The sequence below is a fragment of the Mesoplodon bidens genome (assembly GCF_964165515.1).
Source record: "Mesoplodon bidens genome assembly, contig: HAP1_SCAFFOLD_72, whole genome shotgun sequence".
In the NCBI taxonomy this organism is placed as follows: domain Eukaryota; kingdom Metazoa; phylum Chordata; class Mammalia; order Artiodactyla; family Ziphiidae; genus Mesoplodon; species Mesoplodon bidens.
The window spans coordinates 1,781,108-1,796,274 of record NW_027671438.1 but is presented as its reverse complement, the minus strand read 5'-3'; the positions used below and the strand labels follow the sequence as shown (position 1 = coordinate 1,796,274).

Genomic DNA, 15,167 nt, shown 5'->3' with positions numbered 1-15,167 from the left:
GAGAAAAAGACTAATACCATGCCATATTCTCAATTCATGCTCTTCTTAAACTTCAAGTTCTGAGTCTCAAAGATAGGTTGTTACTAGGATATCTGAAGAGATGACACCATATGCACACATCAATATTTTAACAGACCGCCACTCTTGAATGATCCAGGGACCAAACATCAAATTTCTAAAATTTATTTCCTTTTCCCATAGGTTGACAACCCTTGTGCCCCTGTATTCCTGCTTAGCACTTCCATGATAGGTATGCAGATAAAGGAAGAGGAAGTTAGATGCAAATAATGTTGGCGCTTAACAACAATTCAGGTATAAGGTTTGATATAGTAATTGAAATCCATAGTTCAATCTCAAAGCAAGATTGGATTTATAGTTTTCCTTTCTTGTTAGCATATGGGATCAAATGCATGCTAAGTAGTTATACGTTAGAAACCAAGTCTCAAAAATGACTTTAGGAAGGTAGCATCAGGTACAAAATTACTGTCCATACAGGGAATGATGACAAGGGATCAAAGAGTATAAGGCAATCTAATTTTGCCATCTCTTGCTTCTACTTTCTAGGGCTTTGAAGCAAAGATTTGTGTTTCCTAACCTTTTGTCCTCCCAGGAATGTAGTACTCCCATAGACATTGTCAACAATTCTTCATGCTAACTCTACACTTTCTTTTGCTGCTTCAATGCAAGTAAAGATAAACTGATTTTACTGTAAATACGGATGGTTTTGATTTAGCTCCCCCTTTTTTTTTTAAGAAGATGTTGGGGGTAGGAGTTTATTAATTAATTTATTTATTTTTGCTGTGTTGGGTCTTCGTTTCTGTGCGAGGGCTTTCTCTAGTTGTGGCAAGCGGGGGCCACTCTTCATCGCGGTGCGCGGGCCTCTCACTATCGCGGCCTCTCTTGTTGCGGAGCACAGGCTCCAGACGCGCATGCTCAGTAGTTGTGGCTCACTGGCCTAGTTGCTCCGTGGCATGTGGGATCCTCCCAGACCAGGGCTCGAACCCGTGTCCCCTGCATTAGCAGGCACACTCTCAACCACTGTGCCACCAGGGAAGCCCCTAGCTCCATTTTTAAAGTAATTTATTCTTTTTTTTTTTTTTTTTTTTTTTGCGATACGCGGGCCTCTCACTGTTGTGGTCTCTCCGGTTGCGGAGTACAGGCTCCGGACGCGCAGGCTCAGCGGCCATGGCCCACGGGCCCAGCCGCTCCGTGGCATGTGGGATCCTCCCGTACCGGGGCACGAACCCGCGTCCCCCGCATCGGCAGGCGGACTCTCAACCACTGCGCCACCAGGGAAGCCCAAAGTAATTTATTCTTAAATGTCAGCATTTTAATTATTAATGGCAAATGATCTGCTACCCACTTCATGAGTAATGAAGACTGACCAATATGTTGATATCCCAAAGTGGACAGCTGCTGACCATAAACAATTAACACTAACTTGCCTATTCTAGCCAAGGAACTAAAGAACTGTGAGATACCTAACACGGCATCCTACAACTGAAAAAAGAAATACTTAGTAGCCATTTAGTCCTGTATTTTGCAACTCCTCTGTCAGGAACTCTCATATGCAATGAAAGACTACCAAATTTTTCTTTCCTTCCCTATTGACACTTTTAGCCAGGGTGAGGGGAATAAAGGTGATAGTAACCATAGTAGAAAGGAGATAGGCTAATAAATATGATGGAGGAGGTTTCACATGTGTATTATATATATAATATGATTGTGGATGAGTGCCATGGAAGAAACAACGTCTAGAGGTCAGGAAAAAGGCAGCCGCACTGTGCCCCAAGAAGGGTCACTGGGCTGTCACTGACCAGGAAAGACTCACTAAAAGCAGTGGGATAGGACTTAAATGTTTTTACTTTACTTCACAGTCAGCCAAAGTACTGCATTTTTCAAATTGGATTCATACTTGGGTTGCTTTCACTATGTAAATAAAACAAATGAAGAATTTTTCAATAACAATGGATCTTTTACTTGGCATATTAAACCCCTCCCCCAACACCACCCCCCAACCCCGCCACTACCACCATCCTTAAGCCAAGGCACTCCTCCAATGATTTTGATTGAGCCTTTTGTAGAATTATGAACTTGGGGAGCTTTTTCAAGGAGAAAAGAACGAACTGAACGCCAGGTGGGATTTAGCCAAAGCTGTCACAGCTCTGGGTGTTACCCCTCATAATCCGTCTTGCTGAATCAAAAAGCAAACTGTGAACAAACAGCTTAGGCAGTTTGTTTGAAGATACACTCCTGTCTTTCTAGGAGGGATTAAGTCATGGCTACAGTTTGTTTGGAAAATGATTATCCACATGAAAATTATTAAACTCATGTGGCATCTCTTTGAGCCGAAATGTTTTATAACTTTTCGCCTCTGGATCATAGTGACAATGATGCTGTAGTTTTTATACTAAAACACAGGCTCTCTCCACAGTCTTTCAAAAAGTCGTCAATTTTTTTTGCATTTGCCACAAGCATACAGAAGATGTTGACTTTCAAACTTTTAAATAATAAGGGTTCAAGCTCTGCCTTTAAAAGGCATCACAGCAATACCAGATGTGGAGAGAAGAGGATTATTTTCAGCTTTTATTCTAAACACTGGATTCCATAAAAGCCACATTCATACCCTGCCGGGGGAGACAGATTAAGTGGCTGAGAGCTTGAGCAAGAAAGGAAGAATAAAGGCAACCCTGTGATACATCAGAAGTAAAGGGTTTTCCCTTAGAGTATAGAATGGAGTGATATTAAATTTTCATTGTGGTAAGCAGATCTAAACCTTGGACTACAGTATAATCTCTAAATATCTAAGCAATCAGCCTCTTTTATATCGCCAAATATTGCATTTTTGATACTCAACGTATTTTGGTATGCAGGTAACTCTTGAATTGAGGTGAGAAGAGAGGCTGGGGGAGGAGGGTGCTATTCAACAAACACTAAATGGTTGCTATGTTTCAGGCACCATGGTGGGTCTTGGATAAACAGGCTTAATAAAACACTGGCCCTCTCTTCTTATACTCATAGTCTAGTAAGGGAGACAGACACGTAAACAACAGATTACTAACCATTGTGATAAAGAGCACAATACAAGGGTAACCATTATGTTGATTAAGCAGAACTCCATAGAATGCAAACAAACAAAAAAAAACCAAACAAACAACAACTTCATTCATTCCCTTTATACTAGGTCCTTTATAACCAATCTGCAGATTCATTTTTTTCTCTTGTCCTTTGAAGAAAATGTTGGGTAAGGAAAGGTCCCATAATTTTCTTAGACACTCTTCTTTTAAGTTACGTTTAGTGCCAAGAATAATCTAGCTCAGTAATAATAATGTCTAGTCCAGTTTATTAATCAAAACACCAACTTGATTTAAAGTTAAAACTTCTTCCCTCTGCCATCTGGTAGTAGTTTCAACCTGGGACACTTAAAGTGGAGGAGAAGGGTATGGTCTTCTTTTTCTCTAGTTCCTCCCTTGAATTCTTTAACCCATCCAACTCCCATCTCCACACACAAAATTGCTTCTGTTTCCATCAGGGATGGAACTAGGCAAAGAGAGAAGAAAGCATCAGGAAATGTCTTAACTTGACTGGTACTATTAGAATCTGAACAAAGTAAATTCTTTCTCTAATAAGGTAAATTTATTTATTTACTTACCCCACGAATATTAATGGAACACCAACTACATTTTAAAAACTGTTACAAACACTGAGGACACATAATAAAAAAAATCAAAGTCCCTGATTCCATGGACTTTAGAGTCTAGTGGGGGCTATAAGTCAACATACATTATACTAAATATATATAATTTATTCAGATAGATGGTATGTAAAGTACAATGTTAATTATATAAAAAATATGTTAGATGGTGACAAGTGCTATGGAAAAATATTAAACAGGAAAGGGGGATAAGGAGCATGAGAGGTAGGTTAATTTTACTTAGGGCAGTCAGGAAAGCTTTTTCTGATAAGGTGATATTTGAGCAAGAGACCTGAAAAAACCGAAGGATTTAAGCCAAGAAAATATCAGATTAAAGAGCATTCCGGCCTGAGAGAATAATAACTGCAAAGGCCCTGAGGTAGGCAAATGTTTAGTATGTTCAAAGAACAGCAAGAAGGCCAGTAGTACGGCTAGAGTAGAACAAGAAAAAGAAAGAATGCTGGAGATGAGGCCAAAGAAGCAGAAAAAACTTAGATTGAATGTAAGGTATGCAGAGGCCATTGGGCTTTTTTCTGAGTTAAAGAGAGAAGCTCCTGGAAGTTTTGAGCAGAGAAGTAAAATGATATAATGTATGTTTTTAAAATATCCGTCTGGCTTCAAGGTGGAGAACAGATGGTAAGGCAAACATGGAAGCAGGAAGACAATTCGGAGGCTACCAGAAGAATTTAGGCAAGAGATGATGGTAGCTTGAATCACTAAGACTGAGTAGGAAGCAGGTAGAGAGCATTAGACAGATCTGAATATACTATAAAAGATTTAATGATGGAACAATTATGGGTATGAGAGTGAGAAAAAAGTCAAAGCTAACTGCAAATTTTTTTTTTTTTTTTTGCGACACACGGGCCTCTCACTGTTGTGGCCTCTCCCGCTGGGGAGCACAGGCTCCGGACACGCAGGCTCAGCGACCATGGCTCACGGGCCCAGCCACTCCGCGGCATGTGGGATCCTCCTGGACCGGGGCACGAACCCGCGGTCCCCTGCATTGGCAGGTGGACTCCCAACCACTGCACCACCAGGGAAGCCCACTGCAAAATTTTTGACCTCAGAAACTCAAAGAAGGATGTTGCTACTTATAGAAATAGGGGGAAATGTGAGAAGGTAAGGTTTGACTTAAAAAACAAACAAGCAAAGGAAACAAAAGCAAATAAACAAATGGGACTGCATCAAACTAAAAAGTACAGCAAAGAAAACTACCAACAAAACAAAAAGGCCACCGGTAGAATGGGAGAAGAAATCTGCAAACAATGTATCCAATAAGGAGTTAATATCAAAGTACACAAAGAAGTCATATAACTTAATGTCAAAAAAACAAACAATCCAATTAAAAAATGGGCAGAGGAACTGAACTGATATTTTTCCAAAGAAAATGGCCAGCAGGCACACGAAAAGATGCTTAACATCACTAATCATCAGGGAAATACAAATCAAAACCACGATGAGATCTCACCTCACACATGTAAGAATAGTTATTATCAAACAGACAACAGACCAGCTGGGCCTGGAGCGTTGGCGCCCCCCCTGCCACCACCACCGCCGCCACTGCTGCCCACCTGCCACAGGGAGCGAGCTCAGGGTCCTGGCCGTGTTGCACCATGGCCCTGTACCACACAGAGGAGCACAGCCAGCCCCACTCCTGGTTACCACCTCTTTTTCAAGAATGTAGCTGGTCACTACATTTCCCCTTTCATGATATTCCTCTGAAGAGGAAAATGGCATTCCTACAAAGAGAGCACGAAATGATGAATATGAGAATTTGTTTAATATGGTTGTAGAAGTACCTCCGTGGACAAATGCTAAAATGGAGATTGCCACAGAGGAGTCATTGAATCCCATTAAACAAGATGTAAAGGATGGCAAGCTTCCCTATGTGGCAATTATCTTTCCTCACAAGGGTTATATATGGAATTATGGTGCCCTCCCTCAGACTTGGGAAGATCCCCATCGAAAAGATAAGAGCACAGACTGCTGTGGAGATAATAATCCTGTTGATGTTTGTGAGATACGCTCAAAGGTTCTTTCTTGTGGAGATGTTGTTCATGTGAAGATCCCTGGGATTCTGGCTCTTATTGATCAGGGTGAAACAGACTGGAAATTAATTGCTATCAATGTGAATGATCTTGAAGCCTCAAAGTTTCATGATATTGAAGATGTTAAGAAGTACAAACCTGGTTACTTAGAAGCTACGCTTAATTGGTTTAGATTTTATAAGATACCAGAGGGAAAACTGGAAAACCAGTTAGCTTTTAATGGAGAATTCAAGAACAAGGCTTTTGCTCTTAAAGTTATTAAATCTACTCATGAATGTTGCAAAGCATTGCTTATGGAGAAGTGTGATGGAGGGGCTATAAATTGGACAAATGTGCAGGTATGTGATAGCCCTTTCCATTGTTCTCAAGAGGAAGCTAGATCATTAGTTGAATCAGTGTCATTTTCACTGAATAAAGGAAGTAATGAAGAAGATCAAGTATGGCACTTCCTTGGCAAGTGATGAGAACATTTGAAGTTCTGCCATCAGGATTCCAGTCTCTAAGAACTACAAGAATCCCATCTCCCCCAAGTGCTAGAAACAGGCAGATCTATGAGAATTTGCTAACTTCCTGTTGAAACTTTTTTTTTCAAACTTTTTGATATGCAATGTGTAAAAAAAATTGAAATTTTTGAAAAAAAAAGACAACAAATGACAAGTGTTTGCAAGGATGTGAAAAAAAGAAAGAAAAAGGAACCCTCATGCACTGTTGGTGGGAATGTAAATTGGTGAGGCCACTATAGAAAACAGTATGGAGGTTCCTCAAAAAACTAGAAACAGAACTACCACATGATCCAGAAATCTCACTCCTGGGTATATATCTGGAAAAAAATGAAAGCACTAATTTGAAAAGATACATGCACCCCAATGTTCACAGCAGCCCTATTTATAATAGCCAAGATATGGAAGCACCCAAGTGCCCATCAACAGATGAATGACTAAAAATGTGGTGTACATATATATATATATATATATGTATATATATATATACATATATATATATATATATATATATACAATGGAATATTACTCAGACATAAAAAAAGAATGAAATTCTGCCACTTGCAACAACATGGATGGACCCAGAGTGTATTGTGCAAAGTGAAATAAGTCACAGAGAAAGACAAAAAGATATAATGTATGATTTCTATTATGTGTGGATTCTAAAAAAACAACAAATGAACAAACATAACAAAACAGAAACAGAGTCATAGATACAGAGAATAGCTTGTCAGAGGGAAGGAGGGTGGGGGATCAGCAAAATAGGTGAGGGAGATTAAGAGGTACAAAATTCCGATTACAAAAATAAATGAGTCATGGGGATGAAGTGTACAGTGTAGAGAATATAGTCAATGTAATATCTTTGTTGGGTGACAGTAACTAGTATAGTGGTGATCATTTTGTAACACACAGAAATACTGAAACACTATGTTTTACTATGTGAAACTAACATAGTGTTGCAGGTCAATTATACTTCAAAAACAAACAAACTCAGAAAAGGAGATCAGATTTTGTGGTTACCCAAGGTGGAGGTGGAAGGAGGCAGAATTGAATAAAAGTGGTCAAAAGATACAAACTTCCAGTTATAAAATAAGTAAGTATTAGGGATGTAATATACAACATGATTAATATAATTAAGACTGCTGTATGTATGAAAATTGTTAGGAAAGTAAATCTTAAGAGTTCTCATCACAAGGAAAAAATACTTTTTCTTTTTATTTTGAATCTATATGTGATGATGGATGTTCACTAAACTTATTGTGGTAATGATTTCATGATGTATGTAAGTCAAATCATTATGCTGTACACCTTAAACTTAGCACTGTATGTCATTTATATCTCAATAAAACTGAAAGGAAAACAAAAACAAAAACAAGGGTTTTGTTTTGTTCATGTTGAGTTTAAGCTTCCTATTTAACAGCTAAAATCAATCTCCAAAACTGGAGATTAGAGAAGCCCAGCCTAGTCAGCAGTACCTAAAGACATGAAAAGGGAACTGTGTGGGTGGAAAAGTGATCCCAGGCCAAAGATCTGAAAAAGAATAGCTGATACCACATTTAAGATACTTATAATTATTAGAAGAAATACATTACCATTAATGAATCAAATATCACCCTTAATTAAAGATTCCTTAATTTTAAAACATGTAAATGTGAAAAAGTATAACATTTTATACCTGATTCTAATGATAACCATAAATTTTAGAAAATAAAATGGTAGCTGGCAGGTTAGAAAATTATCAAAAGGTTTTCCAACTAAAAAGAAACCCTTTTTTTTTTTTTTTTTTTTTTTTTTGCGGTACACGGGCCTCTCACTGTTGTGGCCTCTCCCGTTGCAGAGCACAGGCTCCGGACGCGCAGGCTCAGTGGCCATGGCTCATGGGCCCAGCAGCTCCGCGGCACGTGGGATCTTCCCAGACCGGAGCACGAACCCGCGTCCCCTGCATCGGCAGGCGGACTCTCAACGACTGCGCCACCAGGGAAGCCCAGAAACATTTTTAAATAAATGCTTTAAATAAACTCAGAGATTTCCTCATAGCTGCAACTTGGAACCAGTTGTTTTTATTTCCACTAAAGATATAAAGTCAGGAAGTTTTTTATAAAGACAATTACATATCATATAAGTCATTTCCCTCATTTGCAGTATGACAGTATGATCATCTCCTGAGATATCAAACTAAGATTTTGCTTCTCTTGGCAGTGATAACATAGTATAAATACCTATAAATGTAAAATTAGAGATTCTACTCAATTTAATATTTTCAAAGATTAAATTATCAAATGCAGATTAAACTATCAAACAAAACTCTATTATCCATGTTTTCACGTTGCATAATTACTGTCCCATGTAGACCCCAAGTTGAGAGAGGAAGAATTAATATTGGTCTACCAAACATCACAAGTGCTTCCTCTTTTAGGAAGAGTGGGAGACAGACTTCTCACTACTGGAAAAGGAAGTTACAGATATGGAGAGGAAGAAAATTACAATGAATACTGCAGTGTTGGATATTTAACTGGAATTGGAGGTATTAGTGTGAACTCACAGCTTTCAATATATACAGACACAAAAAATATATAGATGCATATTATATGTACATTATAATATGTATTACACGTTATATAAACACACACACACATATATATGTATATATGTGTATACACACACACACACACACACACAGATATGTATATGTGTGTCCACTGAGAAGACATGGAACAGTAACACCCCAATAGCAATGAACATACTTACCACAGTTAGAACCAACATAATGGCTTCTAGATACCATACTCCAGCAAATTAAACCAGGGCATTCTGGAGAAATGGCTGATTCTAGGACTGGATGCCAGAAAATACAAGATACTCCTGACACATGTTGTATGATAAAGTAAGAAAATGTTCAAAGAATGATAGAGATATGTCAAAAGGATCCAGAAGCCAGTTTGAAGGGGCTCCCACTGTCCAAACCTGAGACAACATAAACACCAAAATAAATATTGATTACATGGGAATTCCCTGGTGGTCCAGTGGTTAGGACTCTGTGCTTCCACTGAAGGGAGCCCAGGTTTGATCCCTGCTTGGGGAGCTAAAATCCCACAAGTCCCTCAGCACGGCCAAAGAAAAAAGAAAAATAAATAAATAAATATTGATTACAGACTATAATTAACCAAATAAAATAGAAAACCATGAGCCCGTGTCAATATAAATGAATGAATGAATGAATGAAAAGTGTGATGAATAGAAAGATATATACAGAGTCTCAAAATACCTCTACTCAAAAAAAAAGGAAAGCTTTATAGTATAAAAGTCTGGCAGACAGACAACACCTTGACCAAATGATTAAATTGAACATCATCAGTAACGAGATTAATGAAAATCATGCATCACCTGATAGGATAAAATAAGAAACCAGCCTCGCTTGTGTGCTATTCCTACCAAAGACATATAACCTAAAACTAACATGAGGAAACACCAGACAAACCCAAATTGAAGACATACTACAAAATAGCTGGCTTGTAGTATTTAACATTTATAAAAGTCAAGCATCAATAAAGAACTGTTCCAGAATAAAAGAGATTACTTCTCATATCACAACTTTTCAATGATTTTTCACCATGTGCATTTACTTCCTATTCAAAAAGTTTATTCATTAAATGTTTTAAATAAATACATAAATGTTTTTAAAAATACGAACAGGGCTTCCGTGGTGGCGCAGTGGTTGAGAGTCCACCTGCCGATGCAGGGGACACGGGTTCGTGCCCCGGTCCGGGAAGATCCCACATGCTGCGGAGCGGCTAGGCCCATGAGCTATGGCCGCTGAGCCTGCGCGTCCGGAGCCTGTGCCCTGCAACGGGAGAGGCCACAACAGTGAGAGGCCCGCGAACCGCAAAAAAAAAAAAATATATATATATATATATATATATATATATATATATATATATATATATATATATATATATATATATATATATATATATATATTATAAACAGCCTGACCCAGAAATTCCATTTCTAGGTATACACTCTAGAGAAGCACTTGCAAATATGCACAGTGAGGCATATAGAAAGTGGTTCATGGCAGCACTGTTTATAATAATAAAAAATAGGAAACAAATGTGCAGCGATCCAAAAAAAAAAGATGATTACCCATTTAAAGAACTATTATGCTGCAGTTCAAAGGACTGAGGTACATCTACATAAGCTTTACAGGTAAACTGACAAGACACCTGGTGAATAAAAGAACCATGCTGTAGAGCAACATATACAATGTGATACATTTTTATAACTATACATATTCTAGGTCAATGCATAGCATATCAAACTGATAATAGTAATTGAGTGTTTACCTTCTAGGAAAGGCTGATCAGTGGGAGTCTTTAGACTTATGGAGACTGTTTTAATTTTTTAACTCAGATAATTTAATAATGCATTACTTACATAAGTAAAAATAATTTTAAAAAATACTCCTGACCATGAGTTTACAGTCTATTTGGGGAGTATAGCAGACAATGAGAACGCTAGTGTTTCCCTGTCAACCATACTTTTCCATCCAATTCATCTGATATTTGAGAATGATATTCCCACTTCATGTTATCACGGGGGGAAATCAACCCTTTCTGATCATAAAGGTGAGCCCACAAAATTTTGTGGAAGAGCAGCCAAGATGGCAGAGTAAAAAGACCCTGAGCTCACCTCCTCTCACAAGCACACCAAAATCATAACTATCTGCAGAATAACCATAGATAAAAAAAGATTGGAGCCTACCAGAAAAGATCTGCTACAGCTAGAGACATAAAGAAGGAACCACAGCGAGACCAGTAGGAGGGGTGGACTCGTGATATAATCAAATCCCATACCCCTCCCTGGGTGGGTGACCCACAAACTGGAGAATAATTATATTGCAGAGACCCTCCCACAGGAGCGAGAGTTCTGAGCCCCACGTTAGGCTCCCCAGCCAGGGGGTCTGGTACTGAGAAGATGAACTCCCAGAGCATTTGGCTTTGAAGTCCAGCAGGGCATAATTGCAGGAGCCCCACAGGACTGGGAAAAATAGACACCTCACTCTTCAAGGGCGCATAAAAATCACACGTACACTGGGACTCAGGGCAAAAGAATTAATTTGATAGGAGCTTGGGCCAGACCTACCTGCTAGTCTGGGAGAGTCTCCTGTTTGGGGGGTGGGGGGAGCTGCGGCTCACCCTGGGGACATAGACACTGGTGGCAGATATATTAGGGAACATTGCTGATGGCTGACATCTTGGCTCATTAGTTCCAAGATGTGGACCAACCAAACAGCCTGCAGGCAACGCTGCTGAGACACCTCAGACAAACAACAAAATGGGACACAGCCCCATCCATCAGTAGACAGGCTAACTAAAGACTAAAGAGCTCACAGCCACCTCTGGGTTTGTCCCTAGACATGGCCCAGCCCACCAGAGGGCCAATACCCAGATCCACCCACCAGTGGACAGGCACCAGCCCCTCCTACCAGGAAGCCAGACCAAGCTACTAGACCAGCCTCATCCACCAAAGGGCAGACACCAGAACCATGAACACTATGATCCCACAGCTCAGGCCATATACCGTACCTAGTACCAGCTGGGCCCTGGCCTGGCCCACTAGCAGGGACACCCAGACCCCATACCCAAATGTGTCAGGAACTGACTTTTGGGACATCCAGACCCCATACCCAAATGTGTCAGGAACTGACACCCCTCCACACCCAACGATCTATTGATAAAATAAGCTCTGATTTCCCTGGGCCCTGCAGCCAGACTCCAGGAAACCAGTTCTGCCTGCCAGTGGACTAGCACTAACCCCAGGATCTGGCTTCATCTGCCAGTGGGTAGGCAAAAGCCCCAGAGCCTTCAGGACCCTGATTCCGCCCACCACTGAGCCAGCACTAGCCTCAAGGACCCCCTAAGATTCCACAGCCAGCCACGTCATGACCAGACCCCACTAAACAGGAGCCAGCAGCATCTGCACAAGGCAGCCTGGCAACCAACTAGACCTGGGGCCTACCAGACCACCCACATAGTTAGTCCACCACGACAGAAGGACCCATGTAGCCCTCTTAGGGTATACCTCTAAAGCATATAGCTTGGGTGACGAGAGGGGAGTGCACTGCTGGGACGCATAGGACACCTACTACAGAGGGCCACTTCTCCAAGGTGAAGAAACATAACTAACTTACCACATACATAAAAATATAAATAGCAACTTAGACAAAATTAGAACATAAAAATATAAATAGCAACTTAGACAAAATTAGGCAGCAGAGGAATATGTTCCAGATGAAGGAACAAGATAAAACCCCAGAAGAAGAACTAAGTAAGGTGGAGATAGGAAATCTACCTGAGAAAGAGTTCAGAGTAGTGATGATAAAGATGATCAAAGACTTGGACGAGAATGGATGCACAGAACAAGAAGTTAGAAGTTTTTAACAAAGAGTTAAAAAATATAAAGAATGACCAAACAGAGATGAAGAATACAATAACTGAAATTTAAAATACACTGGAAGGAATCAGTAGTAGACTAAATGATTCCAGAAGAACAAATCAGTAACCCGTAAGGCTAGTGGAAATCATTGCCATTGAATAAAGAAAAGAAAAAAAAAAAGAATGAAAAGAAGACACATAAGAGACCTCTGGGACAACATCAGGTGTGCTAATATTTGCATTATGCGGGTCCCAGAGGAGAAGAGAGAGAGAAAGAACCTGAGAAAATATTTGAAGAGATAATAGCTGAAAACTTCCCTAACCTGGGAAAGGAAATAGTCACCCAAGTCCAGGAAGCACAAAGAGTCCCACACAGGATTAACCCAAAGAGGAACACACCAAGATATTGTCATCAAAAGGACAAAAAGTAAAGATAAAGAGAGAATACTAAAAGCAGCAAGGTAAAAAAAAAAAAACAAGTAACATACAAGGGAACTTGTTCAACAGAAACTCAGCAAGCCAGAAGGGAGTATCACAATATATTTCAAATTCTTTTCCTATCTAGGTTGTTACATAATATTGAGCAGAGTTTCCTATTCTATACAGTAGGTCCTTGTTGGTTATCCATTTTAAATACAGCAGTGTGTACATGTCAATCCCAAACTCCCTGTCTATCCCTCCCACCACCCTTCCCTCCTGGTAACCTTAAGTTCATTATCTAAGTCTGTGAGTCTGTTTCTGTTTTGTAAAAATGTTCATTTGTATATTTTTTTAGATTCCACATATAAGCGATATCATACAATATTTCTCTTTCTCTGTCTGACTTACTTCACTCAGTATGACAATCTCTAGGTCCATCCATGTTGCTGCAAATGGCATTATTTCATTCTTTTTAATGGCTGAGTAAGAATTTGAAAAAGAATGGGTACATGTATATATATAACTGAATCACTTTGCTATACACCTGAAATTAACACGACATTATCAATCAACTATAGTCCAATATAAAATAAAAAGTTAAAAAAAATAAAGTGATGAAAAGGAAAAACCTACAACCAAGAATACTCTACCAGCAAGGCTCTCAATTGAGATTTGAGGAGAAATCAAAAGCTTTATAGACAAGCAAAAGCTAAAAGAATTCAACACCACCAAACCAGCTTTACAACAAATATGAAAGGAACTTCTCTAGGTGAGAAGGAAAAGGCCACAAGAAACAAGAAAAGAAACAAGAAAGAAACGAGAAAATTACAGAATGAAAAAGCTAACCAGTAAAAACAAACATACAGTAAAGGTAGGAAATCATCCACGCACAAAGCTAGTAGGGAGGTGAAAAGATCAAAGTATTGATACTAAAATCATCTTGTAATAAGCAGTTAAGAGATACACAAAACAATTAGATGTAAAATAATAATATCAAAAACAGTAATTGTGAGGGAAGGAGAGTACAAATGCAGGGTACTTAAAATGCAGAGAGTATAAATGCAAGGTTTGAAACGAACAGATCAACAAGTTAGAACAATCATGTATATAAACAGACCACTATACAGAAACATCAAGGCAACCACAAACCAAAAGTCTATAATAGATATACACACAAAAGAGAAAAAGGAATCCAAACAACACTAAACATAGTCCTCAAGTCACAAGAGAAGAGAACAAAAGAAGAAAAGGGGGAAAAAAAGAACTACAAAAACAAATCCAAAACAATTAACAAAATGGCAATAAGAACATACATATCAACAATTACCTTAAATGTAAATGGATTAAATGCTCCAACCAAAAGACATAGACTGGCTGAATGGATACAAAAACAAGACCCATATATCTGCTATCTACAAAAGACCCACCTCAGATCTAGAGATGCATACAGACTGAAAGTGAGGGGCCGAAAAAGGTATTCCATGCAAATGGAAATCAAAAGAAAGCTGGAGGAGCAATTCTCATATCAGACAAAACAGACTTTAAAATAAAGACTGTCATAAGAGACAAAACAGGACGCTACAAAATGATCAAGGGATCAATCCAAGGAGAAGATATAACAATCATAAATATATTTGCAACCAACATAGGAGCACCTCAATATATAAGGCAAGGGCTTCCCTGGTGGCGCAGTGGTTGAGAGTCTGCCTGCCGATGCAGGGGACACGGGTTCGTGCCCCAGTCTGGGAAGATCCCACATGCCGCGGAGCGGCTGGGCCCAAGAGCCATGGCCGCTGAGCCTGCGCGTCTGGAGCCTGTGCTCTGCCACGGGAGAGGTCACAACAGTGAGAGGCCTGTGTACAGCAAAAAAAAAAAAAAAAAAAAAAAAAATATATATATATATATATAAGGCAAATGTTAACAGACATAAAAGGAGAAATTGACAGTAACACAATAACAGTGGGGGAATTTAACACCCCACTTACATCAATGGAGAGATCATCCAGATGGCTAATCAATAAGGAAACACTGGCCTTAAATGACACATTAGACCAAGTGGACTTAATTGATA

General features: G+C 39.3%; 1 pseudogene across 1 annotated transcript; it reads left to right on the top strand.

The window, feature by feature from the left end:
• The first annotated feature begins 5,292 nt into the window (after positions 1 to 5,292).
• LOC308611356 (inorganic pyrophosphatase 2, mitochondrial-like) lies at positions 5,293 to 6,239 on the top strand (annotated as a pseudogene). Its single transcript has one exon. The product of its transcript is annotated as an inorganic pyrophosphatase 2, mitochondrial-like (transcript).
• The last annotated feature ends 8,928 nt before the right edge of the window (positions 6,240 to 15,167 follow it).